The sequence below is a fragment of the Lepidochelys kempii genome, chromosome 4 (genome assembly GCF_965140285.1).
Source record: "Lepidochelys kempii isolate rLepKem1 chromosome 4, rLepKem1.hap1, whole genome shotgun sequence".
NCBI lineage: Eukaryota > Metazoa > Chordata > Testudines > Cheloniidae > Lepidochelys > Lepidochelys kempii.
This window is the reverse complement of record NC_136383.1, coordinates 136225435-136242075: the sequence shown is the minus strand read 5'-3', so window position 1 is coordinate 136242075 and position 16641 is coordinate 136225435. Positions and strand designations below refer to the sequence as shown.

Genomic DNA, 16641 nt, shown 5'->3' with positions numbered 1-16641 from the left:
GGCTGGGTATGAATATCAGAGGCACCATCACCCGCCTCGATGGAGTATGTGCTCATATCCCATTCCAAGTTCTACCAGTCACCTCTGAGTCTTTCTGCTCCCTTCAGAAACTTGAGGGCTTCTTAAGAAATGAATAACTGAACCTAGAGATGTTATCTGTAAGGGCTTGAGCTGCAGATCACACGACGTAGATTAGAGGGGAAAATCCTACTTGCTTTATGCACAGGAGTAATCGCCTTCCTCTTGGGCATTGGTTTTACACTGGTGGGACTCTATTGACTTCAGTGAAGTTACTTCTGATTTACACCAGTGTAAATGGGAGGACTCAGGCCCAATATCTTCACCAGGGCCACCCCCAGAAATTTTTGACCATGTACCTGCAGCAGCCCCTGGCCCGAGCACGTCGCCTTCCAGCCTGGCCCGCCCAGATGCAGCATCACTCCCCATCCCAGAGAGGGGACATGAGCTGATGAGAGCAGGGCAAGGCCAGGCTGGGCCCCAGGGGGATGCAGACCCACAGCAGTGGCGAGGCAGAACAGCCAACTCGAGTTTGGCGTGGTGACCCCTGTGCAGCGGGTCACAATGCAACTCGCTGAATTTTGGCCCTGCTGCCACACCCCCTGCCATGACGGAGGGGCTGCTGGGCCGGAGTTGCATAGGCAGTGGAGTGCGGCCATTGGTGCTCCTTCCTGCAATTGCCAATGGTAAGCACTGTGGTCTTCACTAAGCCTATTGCAGTGAGGAGAGAGGAGCAGAATTCACATGCTACTGTGTGATTTGATCCATCTCTCACTTACCCAGGTTTGCCTCTATTGACTTCAGGAGAGTTATTCCTGGTTTACATTGGGGTGAGATGAGATGAGGTTCTGCTGTTATATATTTTTAACACACACACACACACATGCATCTCAAGACATCTTAAAGAATCACAAATTAGTTATTCATTAATATGATGATGTGCTGATAGGACCTTCCATCCCAAACCACTTCATACATTTTATACACACTGCATCATTAAAATGCGCCCACCTCTGCAATGGGGAACAGCCAGCCATTTCAGCAGAGGACCTGCTGCACCGTTAAGTCCTGGTGCTGGGGTTGTAGGACAACAGGACAAATCTCTACTCTTATGGAGAGCACTGTGAGATGTTTTAATGTCCACAAAAGTAGGCAGGACTTGAGTTCTAACAGTCTCACCCAAAGACCCTATCTAGATAAACTGAGTTCTGGTTCTTTAGACTAGTTGTACCTTCTTCTGATACCAGTGTTACCCCTCTGCTGAAAAGTAGTAGGTGTCTGGGATCTTGCAGGTCAGTTTCGCAGTAAAGGAGAAATCAGTGATGCATTCTGGGTATATTCTTAGTGTAACTTGTTTTATTTACATGTGTACATCAGTCCTGGAACAGAAGTGGTCAAGCAGCATGCAGGGCTCCCAGGAATCTCAGCCCAACACCAGCATCTGATTCCCAGGGAGTCTGCCTCAAGAGTTGACTCTAATCAGAGGCCAAGGCAGGGAGTAAACTCTCTTGTTGCTCACACTGCTCCCTTTCCATAGACTTTATCTCTACACAGAAGCTTGCCCCAAACTAACAACTCATTAGGTCTCTTTGAGACTGAAAACGTGCTCACACACTAAGAAAAAGGACTTGGAAGACTATGTGTAACAGTTGACCTGGTGATGCCTGTCATAACAGTATCCTGGAAGGCTGAAGTGCTGAGTCACCCATGCCAATATTTGAACAAGAAGCTAAATATTCCAATATAAAGGACTTACTGTGCAAACTTACTCATGCTGTTCTGTCAAGCTACTTATAAGGAGTAAGGAGTAAGGAGTCATGGTAGAAGCGAAATCTTACTCCCTCTTGGTTTGACAGCAGAGTTCAGCCAAGCATACAAATGCTATACATAGGAAGAACAGGGATAATTTTTAACAGGGAGGCTGATTAACCACTGGAACAAACTACCCAGGGACGTGGTGGATTTTCCATCTCTTGATGTCTTAAAATCAAGACTGGGTGCCTTTCTGGAAGGTGTGCTTTAGTCAAACAGAGTCATAAGGCTCATCCCAGAGGTAACTGCGTGAAGTTCTCTGGCCTGTGTTACACGGGTCTGATGGTCACTTCAGCCCTTAAAATGTCTGAAGCGTTGTTCCAAAGAGTTGACTTTGTGTCCTGAAATTACATTCCAAGCATGTTGCAGGAGACGAAAGGGGATGCTCATTGGGCTCGCCTCTTCTGAGTGGGGGAAGGGAAGAGAGGGTGAAATAACACAACTCCCATTGACTCCAGTGTGGACAGGATTCTACCTGTGGTTCTTACAGCCATTAAAGGAAATGAGATCTGAAACGCAGATTGGCCTCAATGGGATTGCTCACACGTTTAAATTTAAGTGTGTGCTTAAGTGCTTGCTAGACCAGGGCCTACAAAATGTAATCCATAGACCTGAATGAGCTGTAAATGTAACATAGATCTGAGACAGTGTAATGCATAGAAATGGAGTGAGCTGTATTGCTGAACAGAACATGATTCATATCAGCATTTCCCCGCATGTCAGCAGAAACATTCAAAAATCAAAGTGGACTGCTTGACACTTTTCCCGAACATCATTTTCATGTCTTCCTCCCTCTATAAATTTGTCAACGCCCCACTTTCTGCTGGGTAAAGAAGCAGAACCACAGAAGGAAAGAGCATTTTATTTCTTATCTGATAAAGAATTTGCTCTTCTTCTGAATGAGCTTTTTTTTCACACTGCATCTTCGCGCATGGGGCCACATCACATTTAGAAAAAGTTAACCCCTGGGATGTCGCTTTCCTCCTAGAACCTGAGAGGATCAGCGCACTCCCCCGCGTAACAGCATTCTTCTCAAGAGCTGCTGAGAGGGAAAGAGGCCTGGCCTGCACCTAGAACTTAGGTTGACCTCGCTATGTTATTCAGCAGTGTTGGAAAATTCACAGCCCCTGAGAAACTTGGCTAAGCTGATCTAAGCCCCAATAGAGATTCTGCTAGATGGAGGGAAGAATTCTTCCACCAGCCTAGCTGCTGTCTCTTGAGGGGATGGTTTTACTACAGCAACCGAAAAAAAAAAATCCCTTCCATTGCTGTACCAAGTGTCTACGCTACAATAGCATAGAAAGGGCGTAGAGTAGAAAGGGCGAGGAGGTGTACAGGGAAGCCACACATTTCACTGCTGTTTGCTCACTTACATCCTCGCGGTCTCTTTAGAACACTCACACTCTCGTGGCATGCAAAGTCAATTGAGATGCGGGGGATGCATGTGTCTAAGGAGGCTTTAATCCCCAAAGATCCCAAAGTGCTTAGCTATGCCAGTTAGAATAGTTGCTTGAAAAAACTCTGTGATGGATAGGCTGATAAAGCAATCCACTTAGACCTCAGCCTGTGAGACCTAGATACATTCACTTCACTTCCCGTGTCTTCGCTTCACTTCCCCTGTGTCTTCACTTCACTTCACTTCTCCTTTGAGGAGGGAGCAGCATCTCCTACACCTTTCCATTCCTTCCTTGGCTGCTTTCTCCTGTCAGCCTGAGGATCCATCAGGGCTCAGGTTGAGATTTTCAAAGAGCCTAAGGATGTTTGGTGCCTGTTAATGTTCAGTACGTTGCCCCCACTCACTGGAGTAACCTACCACATCACAATCTTCAATGCATTTATCCTCCCGATACCCCTGTCAGGCAGGGCTACTATGCCCATTTTACAGATTGGGGAACTGAGGCACACAGAGACTGGCCTGGTCTACACTGGGGGGGGGGAATCGTTCTAAGATACGCAACTTCAGCTACGAGAATAGTGTAGCTGAAGTCGACGTATCTTAGATCGATTTAGAATCACTTACTTCGCGTCCTCGCGGCATGGGATCGACAGCCGCCACTCCCCCCTTGACTCCACTTCCGCCTCTCACCGTGGTGGAGTTCCGGAGTCGATGGCAGAGCAATCGGGGATTGATTTATCACGTCTACACTAGACGCGATAAATTGATCCCCGATAGAGCGATCACTACCCGCCAGATCGGCAGGTAGTGTAGACATGGCCTAAGGCCCAGTTGATTTCAATGGAAGTTAGGCGCCGAAATACCTTTGAGGATCTGCGCTTAAGAGGCTTGCCTTAGATCATACAGTAAAGACTGTGGTAGCACAGAGAATTGAACAGAGCTACCCTCCATTGTACACTGTGCTCTAACCACTAGCCCATCCTTCTCAACTTCCTTTTGCCCAGTTTCTATTGCATTTCAGACCCCCCACCCTTTGAAAATGCCAGCCTCTGCTTTTATAGTTAGCCTGGGTCATGCTCTTTTTCATTCCCTGAGTGTGTGTGTGTGTGTGTGTCTCTCTCTCTCCTACACTCTCTGTGTTCCCCAGACTGGCATTGCCTTGAGTTCCCAGTGCCCTCGGAAGCACAGCTCCCCATCCCAAAGAGGGTTTCACGGTAAACGCCTGGTGACAGATGTTCTCTAGCATCCCCCATGTCCTTGGAGACGGGCTTTGTCAGAATGCTGTTCCTTTTCCTCCAGCTGGCTGGCTGGGGTTGAGGAATGAGAGGGAGCTGCCAAAGGAAGGAATTGTGTGCCCAGCACAAGGGAAGGGAAGTGCTTAGGACACTGCAAGAGTGAGTCTCCTGGAACCTCTTGCCTTGAGCTCATGAAGAGGTGTTTTCACACTGGAGTAAGCATGGAAAGAGAGAATGCTGCAGCCAAAAGCAAACGTGCTCGGCCAGTCAGTCCCTTAATTTCCTTGGCTATTGTTTCATAGAATCCAAGGCCAGAAGGGACCACAGTGATCATCTGATGTGATCTGCTCGATAATACAAGCCAGAGAACTTCCCTGAAATAATTACTGTTTGAACTAGAGCCCGTCTCCTAGGGAAAAAAATCAATCTTGATCATGGGCGGCAGGTGAAGCCCCTCTTCGGGGAGGCTAGCCCGCTGGCCCTGCCCCTTCCAGCCTAGTATTCTTTCCCCTTTCCCCCGTGTCGGAGAAGCCCCAAGCCGCCCTTTCCTCCCACCCCCATGGCCGGAGGAGCCCCGTGCCGCCCTCCTCCCACCCCACTCACGGCCGCAGGAGCCACATGCCCCGGGAACCCCCCGCCCCGGCACCAGGTCGCCTGTCCCAGCCCTGGGATGCTGCACCCCCCAGCACCACCCCGGGCTGCTGGGCCCCACAGCACTGGGCCAGCCCCAGGGCCTCCAAAGGCTGCTGGCCTGACACCCCCCGCCCAAGCCAGCCCCAGGGCTGTCCCTGGCCCCCGCTGTGCCTGAGCTCCAGGCCACCGGCTGGAACAGAACCCTGCCAACCTCAGGGTAGAGGGGAAGGGGAGAAGGGCCTCAGGGCAAAACCTGGGCAGGGCGACGGCTTGGGTCAGGGGAGGCTGATCCTGCCCTGGCCTTTGATACCCGCCGCCCATGATCTTGATTTAAAAATTGCCGGTGATAAAGAATCGACTGCAACCCTTGGCAAGTTCTTCTTATGGTTAACTACCCTCACTGTTAAAAATGTGTGCCTTCTTTCCCATCTGCATGTGTCTAGCTCCAATGTCCAGCCACTGGATCCTGTTATATCTTTGCGAGATTGAAGAGCCCATGATCAAATATTTGTTCCCCAGGAGGTGAAGGCGCCCTTTAACCTTTGTCAAGCCAGCTGTGCTTGCTTCCGAGCGTTTCCCCCACTCCTTTATCCTGGATTCTGCCTGCTGCCACATCCAGCGGTGAAGTTATCTTGTGTTTGTGTCAGACTCTGTGTCCTGAGATGTCACTGATGGAGCATTATGACATCACAGCCGGGAAAAACAGCCTGAGAAGCAGGAAGCCTTGGTTAAAACATGGGATGATGGCCCTAGTTGTTCCACACGCAGGGACTGACCCCAGGTCACGGGAGTGGGGAAGCAGGTGCTTCTGCTGCTTGAACTAAAGAGCCCAGTCCCTTAATTCAAAAGCAATAGCAGACTCAGAAACAAATTCATGTGGGCCATCCACTAGTGGGAGACAAAGACCCGAAAGGCCAAAACTATAACTGGGGTCAAAAAAGAATTAGGCAAGTTCTTGGAGGTTAGGTCCATCATTGGCGATTCGCCAAGATGGTCAGGGATGCCACCCCATGCTCCGGGTGTCTCTAAACCTCCAACTGCCAGAAGCTGGGACGGGGGGTGGATGACTTGAAATTACCCTGTACTGTTCATTCCCTCTCAAGCATCTGGCACTGGTCAGTGCCCGAGACAGAATACTGGCAGGTTGACTGTGCATTGTGTGAAGAAATACTTCCTTATGTAAGTTTTAAACCTGCTGCCTATTCATTTTATTGGGTGATCCCTGGTTCTCGTGTTGTGTGAAGGGATAAATCACATTTCTTTATTCACTTTCTCCATACGGCTCACGATTTTATAGACCCCTATCATATCCTACCTTTGTTATCTCTTTTCTAAACTGAATAGTCCCTGTTTTTTTTAATCTCTCCTTAAATGGAAGCTGTCCCATCCCCCTAATCATTTTGGTTGCCCTTCTTTGCACCTTTTCCAATTCCAATACACCTTTTTGTTGGGATTCTGAGATATTTCAAGGAGAGAGTCTGGGGGGGAACAAGATGGGAGGAGACAACTCTCCAAAGCTCCCAGGCAGTAGAGGTGAGAACATCGGAGTGGATGTGAACTGCCAGAAACATGAGACTCTTCAGGGAGAAGACTCAGCTCAGTGACTTCCAGGGAGCAGGAACTTCTGAGGTGGCAAGTCCCAGCGAGAAGGCCTGAAAAAGACTGTGGGCCTGAAGGCAGGGCTATAAGGAAGGGGGAAACCTTCAGAAAGGCCTGGAAAGACTCTATGGGGAGAGCTGTGTAGAAGCTGAGAACCATTATAAACTTCTAAGACTGAGTGAGCCTGAAGAAGTATTGAGTATTTTATGATAATAAACTACCCCCAGAAGAGGAGTGGTGTTCTGAGAACAACGGATGCGGCCGTTTGTTGGTGACTGTTGGTGACTGTTGATGGACTGTAAACGGAGGCAGTGGATGGGTTTAATGCCAGGCAGGAGAAGCCCCTACTGCATACCTAAAATTGAAACTGAACAGGAACACCAACACTAACTACCCCTTCCGGCTCCAAAAAGTGCTGTGGCATTTTTAATTTGACCCTGAAAACAGATGGTGCATACGGAACTGAGCGAGTTTGGAGGTGATATGTTTGTCCGCGTCTCACAACCATACAGAAGTGTTGTTATCACAACTGTCCGCCAGACATTTAGAACCGCTCCTCAAATCCTGAGAGGGCGAGGGTGAAAGATCAGTGCCCATCCCTGGCAGGTTGCCAATGTTCCGCTTCACCCGAAAGACAGCACCTGTCTGAGGCATTGGCCTGGTTTTGACTCGCAAGGAAGACCGCTAGATCATAAGCATCGCTTCCCACAGCATCCGGGCTTCCCCGATGCTCTAATAAAGTGTAGACCAAGCTCAGTTTGTGCAATTTGATATGGTCGCAGGATGCAGTGACATGGAGGCAGGACAGTTTCAGTCACCAGCAAATGTGGGGAGAAAGATTATGACAGTGGAAAGAGACTGGATCTGGATTTTGAGATTGACATAGTACGTTGGAGAACTTGCTGAGTATAAGTTCTTACAAGGTCCAATAGAAATGTACACTAGGGAGGGTCCCAGGGTTGTGCTGGGCAAACCTTTTTTTGGTGAAAAATGCATATGAGGTGACACCAACATGTTTGGTGAATTTATGTTGGTTTTGCTCAATGGTTCGTACAAAAAAATATTCTGAAAGAGTCAAAATATTTAGCTTTGACATTTTCTTCGGGGGGAACAAAATCCCTTTTTGTTTTGAAACGTCCTTCAATTTTATTGTTAAAAAGTCAAACATTTTAAAAGAGTTAAAACTGAAATGAAACATTTTATTTCCAATCAAAGCCGTCTTTTTGCTTGTTTGTTTGACTTTTCAATTCAAGTAAAAAAAATTCTGAAAAATCTCCTTTTCGCTTGGACCAAAAATGAGGGGTTTTTTGGAACTGTCCATGAACAGAAAAAAAATCATTATTCTCTCAGCTCTATCCCCCAGCTCTGCATGAAAGTGGAACAGCTCCATGGAGCCGCTAGAACATAACCCAGGTGAGGCAGAGCTAGCATAAGGCAACAATCAGGCTCACTGCAAAATAAAATTTGAGATTCTTTAGTCCATGCACTAATGAGACAGGCAAGTGCCCTGCTGGGTGGCCAGCAGCCAGGAGAAATGCATCTAACATGTGTCCGCTGAAGTCTGTCAGGGAGAAAGAAAAGACCTTGAGCTGGACTGTATTCGATCCTTGTACACAATGTAGCTACCAGGGAGTGTGTTTCTTATGCTGGTGTCTGGAATAAAGAATCCTGATTCATATCCTGCATGAGAAGGTGGGGGAGGTAATATCTTTTATTGGACCAACTTGTGTTGGTGACAGAGACAAGCTTTTAAGCTTACACCGAGCTCTTCTTCAGAACCTGCATGTAACAGATGAGTGGCTGCATCGAGCCGGGGGCTGCGTTCAAGTTTCCTTCTTGGACTAAGACCCAGCACAGACAATGCTCTGAGGTAATGCCACATCAGTATCCGATGGTCTGAATGTAACTTTGCAGGGGAGCCTCTGAGAACTTGTCTGATGTCAGGACATCCCTACACGGTTTAACAACTACCTGTGGCTCTCGCCACGTGAGCTAAGCAGGGTCAGATCTGATCAGGACATAGAACGGGAAATGTCAGGGAAGCTACAGGTGCTGCAGAAAGCGATGCTATTGGTTCAATAGAGGGCGCTCTTCCCCCTGCGTCTGTACTGACCCTGTCTTTGCATGATGCTCGGTAGATCTGTGATGGTACAGGTGCTATCACTTGTTATATCTTCCAGGGTAAAAAAACCACATAAAGCCCAGTGGATAAAGCACGGGACTTGCATTATCCCAGCTCTCTCAGACTTCCTGTGTGACCATGAGCAAATCATTGCACCTTTCTATGCTTTTCCTTCCCCATCTGTAAAATAGGAATAATGATAGTTGTTTCCTTTTTGAAGTGCTTTGAGATCTACAGATGAAAAGCGTTATGCAAGATAGGGATTATTAATCTCAACAGAAGTCAAAGGCTTGAGTCTCCATCCCCTTGCATCGTTTGGAGTCCTTCATGTCTCCATTTGCAACGGTAACATCCTATACGCCCTTTGAAGAGGTGTAAATAACTCCAGGGTGAAAAGGATTTGGATAGGGGAGACTTGGCCCCTATAGGATGGCGGGATGGAGTCTCATTTCAGTGTACACATATGAGAATTCAGCGAACGCTATCAATGAAGGAGTATGTGGGAGATCAGGCCGGTGCAAGAACCGCAAACACAGTTGCATGTGGGACACACACAATTTGTCCATGACCATTGCAGATTGTTGTATCCTTGCTTCGCGCTGTTCATGTTTTTCGCGTGTGTTAATAACTGCTTGGAAGCTGGGCATAATGGCAACATGACAAATTTACCTCCACCTTGCTCTGTCATGCATTGTTGCTTCCCAGGTACTGAGCTCAACCTGACATAGAATCATAGAAGATCAGGGGTGGAAGGGACCTCAGGAGGTCATCTAGTCCAACCCCCTGCTCAAAGCTTTCAAGTTTGACTTCAGTGTATCTTTATATCATTTGTACTCACCACCATGAGAGCAGGTGCCTCACTTTAACCAACCACAAAATATGGCCTTGTGGGTTCTTGAGTTGGCCATATGAACAAGATGCCTAGACCAACATAGTTGGAGCTGTTATGAGCATGCTTTGAACGCTGGACATCTGACAACAATTAAGGATTTAGGTGTTAGGAATCTTGTCCTACAATTTGACCCTGCAGACAGCATGAAGATGGCGCATCTGGAACTGATATGGTGGTGATATGTTGTTAGCACAACTGCCCAATAGACATTGAGCTTCGTGTTTATTCTGAGACCCCAATTGTTGCAAAAGCAGCCAACAACATTCCAGATGCCGAGCTCGCCTTGGTTGTGTGAGGGGTAATTCCGTAATCCGTTGTGGCACTCTGTGCTGGCATGCTCCATCGGCAACAAAACTTACCCACGGACTTGAGAGGAGTGGTGGTGGTGTTAACAATTGGGTGGGCGTGTGTATCCCTGGCAAGTTCAGTACACTCTTTGGTTTTCTTTAGGCTAATTGTGAAACCAAAGCGGTTAACTGCATGAGCAAAGAGATGAGTTATAAATAGAATGTCACTGATCGATTGAGTGAGCAACCAGTGCACGGTCATCAGCACATAAATGTTTTTTCTCCAGGTGTGTGAGGATCCATCATGCCAAATTCTGGGCATGCAGGTACTGAGGCCCAGATCCTTAAAGGTATTTAGGCGCTTAATTCCCATTGACTTCAATGGAGGAGAGGGCCCAGATCCTTAGAAATATTTAGGCACCTGGGAATAAGAAAGCATGGATAACTGGTGTTGTCTTGTAATCCTGGCTGAAAAAGTTTTGCATTCACGCGTGTTGCTCTTCATAGTACTTGGATCACTCATGCATGGCACTACCCTGGTTAGCACTGTGTGGAGCGGATCTGTCAACAGCAAGAACTGAACATAGGACCTTTCAAGAGTTTCATCTAAAGCCTGTGGAAGTCAATGAAAAGCTTTCAATTGGTTACAGTGGGCTTTGGATCAGAGTCCTCTAACCACTTGTGCTAAAGGGGTCATTTCATTAGTTGGTAGAAGTAGTTAACTATCTTCTATGTGGTCCGGCCACTAGGGGGCGAGGGACACACTTAGCAAGTGTGATAGCATTTGTTGTGCTAGGCGCTGTACGAATGCAGAACAAAAAGACAGCCCCACCCCAAAGAGCTTACAATCCAAGTCTAAGACAAGCGCCGGCAGCTAGGTACAGACAGACCAGGAAATCATGAGACAGCATTGGTCAACTTGATGGGCAGTGGTCTCAGGACAGCAGCAGCCTAAATGCTGCTGCAAACCCTCTTTCGTTGTACAAGCTCCAGCTGCTGCCCCAACCGGCTGGTGTTGCTCTGAGAACCTCATGAGTTTGGTTGCTGAGCCACTCTCACCAAAGAATTCTGAGGATTGTTAGTAACAACCGACCAAGCTGTCCTGTGTAGCTGTTTCATTATCTGCGTGTTTTGTTCTGGAGTTTAAAGTCTGTTTTTACACCAAAGCTCTAATTTCACCGAGCGCTACTCCTGACAATCATTATCAATCAGCGTCCACTTGTGTTGGCTGCTCTGACCTAATTCAGTAAAACAATCAGCCAAGCAGCATGAGCCATGCAATGTGTACGGCGGGGGTGGCTATAAAGAAATACTTGAGTGTGCAACAGTCTCCCAGAGGGGACTGGTGGAAGCTCCAGCAAGTGGATAATTTAAAAGTGGGCTGGACACCGCACTGGAGGAAGTTCTGGGAACAACCCTTCACTGGTTCACTTTCACAATGTGAAAGGGGCCTTACATGTTGCTGGTTCTGTTGTGCTTTTCACAGCATACTAGGGAGCTGGTGTATTTCATGTCTGTCTTTGCATAATAATATGTTTCTCAACAGTCCCTTTCATGACAAGGCAACCTATTCATTATTTTTGTACACCACCTACAAGCATTTGGTATTGTAACAAATCATTAGCTGACGACCCCTGCAGGGGGGTCACAATACGCTGCTCGTCACAATAACTGTGAGCTTCACGGAATGGGTGGGGATAGAAGCCAAATCCTCTTGCCTCTAGCACTTATGCTAAAAGAGACTCTCTCGTAGCCTTAGCAGTATGGTGACTATGACACAAAATTGAGCAATACTGATTCTCTTTGTTCAGGGCAGTGCACTCGATGCACATGAACCAATCATGATAGCATCATCATTATTCCACCGGCACATGTGAAATGAACAGTTGCTGTCTGTAAAGGGCTCTGTCCTCATGTACACATGAGCACCTGACCACACAAATTGACATACACAAGCTACAAATGTAATCTTAACATTGGTAACGACAATACAGATGAGCCAGGTAACTTCACAACTGCATGACTGCATCCTTGGGGGACCAATATTTGGTGTCTGTGTGTTTCCCCCTCCTCCCTCCGTTTTGTAGTTCTCTTCTCCACGTTTGACCATTTTTTTGGACCTTTCTGAATAAACGGGAGGTTAGTTTTCCAAGTATTAAGTATTTTGCTGCTAATAGACGTATCAGTATCCACTAACCAGTTTGAATTTCACGGTTGGTATATGAAAACCAGGATCGTCTAACGGGCTGTTTGGTGGCCCTTCCATGAGACCGGTTGATAGTGTTAGCCCAGCTCCCACTAGGCAGGTGTCCACACTACAAAACTCCCAGAATGAGCTGGGAATCTTGGTGGGATGGGGCTGGAGACTCACAGCACCCTTTGGACCTGCAAATCAGAGTGGAGGCATGTTGCCGGGGGTAGGTGTCCATGGATAAACAGAGGACTTCAGGATCTTGTGCTTTCTGGCTTCCCTCATCAACGCTTGAGTGAATTAAGTAAAAGCCTTTCAATTAAACTAGAAAGACAGTAAAAGGCTACTGCCACCTAGTGGAGGATTTGGGTGACCATTTTCCTCTGAGCAGGGCAGGAAAGCTACTCTGATGTGAGGTCAGAAGGCGATCCGAAATCAAAATCAGGTCGGATATATTATATAGCCATATACAGGATGTGAAAATAAACTTCTGACCCCACCTGTCCACAGTAACAGTGTGGAATTGGCACTAAGCAAAGGGAATAATACAGGCAAAAGGGCTTTCAAAATACACAAATAAAGAGAAAAGGAGGACTTGTGGCACCTTAGAGACTAACCAATTTATTAGAACATAAGCTTTCGTGAGCTACAGCTCACTTCTTCAGATGCATATCGTGGAAACTGCAGCAGGCTTTATATATACACAGAGAATATGAAACAATACCTATTCCCACCCCACTGTCCTGCTGGTAATAGCTTATCTAAAGTGATTTCCAGCACAAATCCAGGTTTTCTCACCCTCCACCCCCCCACACAAATTCACTCTCCTGCTGGTGATAGCCCATCCAAAGTGATAACTCTTTACACAATGTGCATGACAATTAAGCTGGGCTATTTCCTGCATAAATCCAGGTTCTCACATCCTCCCCACCCCCATACACACACAAACTCACTCTCCTGCTGGTAATAGCTCATCCAAACTGACCACTCTTCAAGTTAAAATCCAAGTTAAACCAGAACATCTGGGGGGGGGGGGTAGGAAAAAACAAGAGGAAACAGGCTACCTTGCATAATGACTTAGCCACTCCAAGTCTCTATTTAAGCCTAAATTAATAGTATCCAATTTGCAAATGAATTCCAATTCAGCAGTTTCTCGCTGGAGTCTGGATTTGAAGTTTTTTTGTTTTAAGATAGCGACCTTCATGTCTGTGATCGCGTGACCAGAGAGATTGAAGTGTTCTCCGACTGGTTTATGAATGTTATAATTCTTGACATCTGATTTGTGTCCATTTATTCTTTTACGTAGAGACTGTCCAGTTTGACCAATGTACATGGCAGAGGGGCATTGCTGGCACATGATGGCATATATCACATTGGTGGATGTGCAGGTGAACGAGCCTCTGATAGTGTGGCTGATGTTATTAGGCCCTGTGATGGTGTCCCCTGAATAGATATGTGGGCACAGTTGGCAACGGGCTTTGTTGCAAGGATAAGTTCCTGGGTTAGTGGTTCTGTTGTGTGGTATGTGGTTGTTGGTGAGTATTTGCTTCAGGTTGCGGGGCTGTCTGTAGGCAAGGACTGGCCTGTCTCCCAAGATTTGTGAGAGTGTTGGGTCATCCTTTAGGATAGGTTGTAGATCCTTAATAATGCGTTGGAGGGGTTTTAGTTGGGGGCTGAAGGTGACGGCTAGTGGCGTTCTGTTATTTTCTTTGTTAGGCCTGTCCTGTAGTAGGTAACTTCTGGGAACTCTTCTGGCTCTATCAATCTGTTTCTTTACTTCTGCAGGTGGGTATTGTAGTTGTAAGAAAGCTTGACAGAGATCTTGTAGGTGTTTGTCTCTGTCTGAGGGGTTGGAGCAAATGCGGTTGTATCGCAGAGCTTGGCTGTAGACGATGGATCGTGTGGTGTGGTCAGGGTGAAAGCTGGAGGCATGCAGGTAGGAATAGCGGTCAGTAGGTTTCCGGTATAGGGTGGTGTTTATGTGACCATTGTTTATTAGCACTGTAGTGTCCAGGAAGTGGATCTCTTGTGTGGACTGGACCAGGCTGAGGTTGGTGGTGGGATGGAAATTGTTGAAATCATGGTGGAATTCCTCAAGGGCTTCTTTTCCATGGGTCCAGATGATGAAGATGTCATCAATATAGCGCAAGTAGAGTAGGGGCTTTAGGGGACGAGAGCTGAGGAAGCGTTGTTCTAAATCAGCCATAAAAATGTTGGCATACTGTGGGGCCATGCGGGTACCCATAGCAGTGCCGCTGATCTGAAGGTATACATTGTCCCCAAATGTGAAGTAGTTATGGGTAAGGACAAAGTCACAAAGTTCAGCCACCAGGTTAGCCGTGACATTATCGGGGATAGTGTTCTTGACGGCTTGTAGTCCATCTTTGTGTGGAATGTTGGTGTAGAGGGCTTCTACATCCATAGTGGCCAGGATGGTGTTATCAGGAAGATCACCGATGGATTGTAGTTTCCTCAGGAAGTCAGTGGTGTCTCGAAGGTAGCTGGGAGTGCTGGTAGCGTAGGGCCTGAGGAGGGAGTCTACATAACCAGACAATCCTGCTGTCAGGGTGCCAATGCCTGAGATGATGGGGCACCCAGGATTTAGAGAGAAGGGAGCTGAAAGTTCTGCTACAACAAAGAGGCAGCAGGGAAAAAAAAAACATATCCGTGGCCCAAATGCCAGTGACCTGAATTTGGCACTCACATACCATGGTGATGGGCAGCAGTGTACAAATCATTAGGTAGAACTGTGTTGAGAGAGACCCCTCAAAGAACATGGTGAAAGCAAGACCGTGAACTTGCTCATCCTTGGCAAGGAAGATCTGATTTAGTGCGTGCAGATCTGGTCGCCCCATCTCAAAAAAGATATATTGGAACTGGGAAAGGGCAAAACAATGATTAAGAGTATAGAACACCTGCCTTATGAGGAGAGATTAATAAGACTGGGGCTTTTCAGCTTGGAAAAGAGACGGCTATGTGAGGGATATGGTAGAGGTCTATAAAATCATGACTGGTGTGGAGAAAGTAAATACAGAAGTGTTATTTACTCCTCCTCAGAACACAAGAACTTGGAATTACCAAATGAAATTAATAGGCAGCAGGTTTAAAACAAACAAAAGGAAGCATTTTGTCACACAGTGCACAGTCAACCTGTGGAACTCTTTGCCAGAGGATGTTGTGAAGGCCAAAACTATAACAGGGTTCAAAAAAGAACTAGATAGGTTCATGGAGGATGGGTCCATCAATGGCTATTAGCCAGGATGGACAGGGATGGTGTCCTTAGCCTCTGTTTGCCAGAAGCTGGGAATGGGCAAAAAGGGATGGATCACTTGATGATTCCCTGTTCTGTTCATTCCCTGTGGGGCATCTGGCATTGGCCACTGTCGGAAGACAGGATACTGGGCTTGAAGGACCTTTGGTCTGACCCAGTATGGCCATTCTTATGTTCTTACATCCGTTTCACTCATGGGCAGGTTCAGACGCATCATCCATATTGTAAGATACAGAGATTTTTCTCAGAGAGACTCTTTTTTTACATTGTATAAAATGACTCCTGAGGGCCACACTTGGGGAAATGTGACGTTATGTTGTCTCACCAGCAAAGACACCGCTAACAATAAAAATCCCCAGATCCTTTAGTTATTAAATGACGTGCCTATAGAATGGGTCATTTGTAACATCCCAGTTAAAGTAGCTTCCAGTTCCGGCATCGTAAACAGAAAGCACCAGCACTCGGGGCACTGATCTGTAAATATTGCTCCTGGTCTCTCTGTTCATGTGAATGGGTCTCAGCTTGAGAACATATTCACTTTATATTTTGTAGGCAAATGTTTCAATCTGCGAATGTTTGATTTATTTTAAGTAGGCTCCCAAAGTACCGTACGGTCTTTGCAGATTGTCTGTGTTTATACCCAGCATGGTTAGTCTCTGCTGGAGTTCATACTGGGTCCCACCATCCATTCCAACCCACCTTTGCCAGTTGCTCATGTGACGCAGACTAATTCCTTTTGGGATGAAATTTTGCACATTTTGTCTTAGCTCTAAAGTCGCCACACAGGGAGCGAGATGAGTTAGGTGCGCTGAGTGTGATCCTGTCTGAAACCGCAGGTACGTCCCCGGGGCAGCTAGCCAGTCCCTCATCCCCCCGGTGCAACCGCAGTGATGCTGCTATTTTTAGCAAGCTGGCTTGATCAGAGGTATTGTGGGTACGTCCCCAGGAGCTGGGAGGTACACCTCCCACTGCGATGTAGACATACCCTCAGAGGGAAAAACTCGAGACCTGCCTGCCCTCTGCCAAGGCACTGGAAATGATCGAACCAGGCACGAGCCCTGGAGCAATCCTAATGGCTAGCTAGTGACAAACTGGCCTGCCCCTGGAACATACGCTGACCCAGTCATTGCACACCTGGGGCTTGCCTGCTGCACATCCAAACCTCCTCGCGGTTACTGAGGCTGC

General features: G+C 47.1%; 1 protein-coding gene across 1 annotated transcript in view; it reads left to right on the top strand.

The window, feature by feature from the left end:
• GFRA4 (GDNF family receptor alpha 4) overlaps window positions 1-16641 on the top strand; it is a 132159-nt gene that overhangs the window by 67745 nt on the left and 47773 nt on the right. The gene's annotated exons all lie outside the window — the stretch shown is intronic.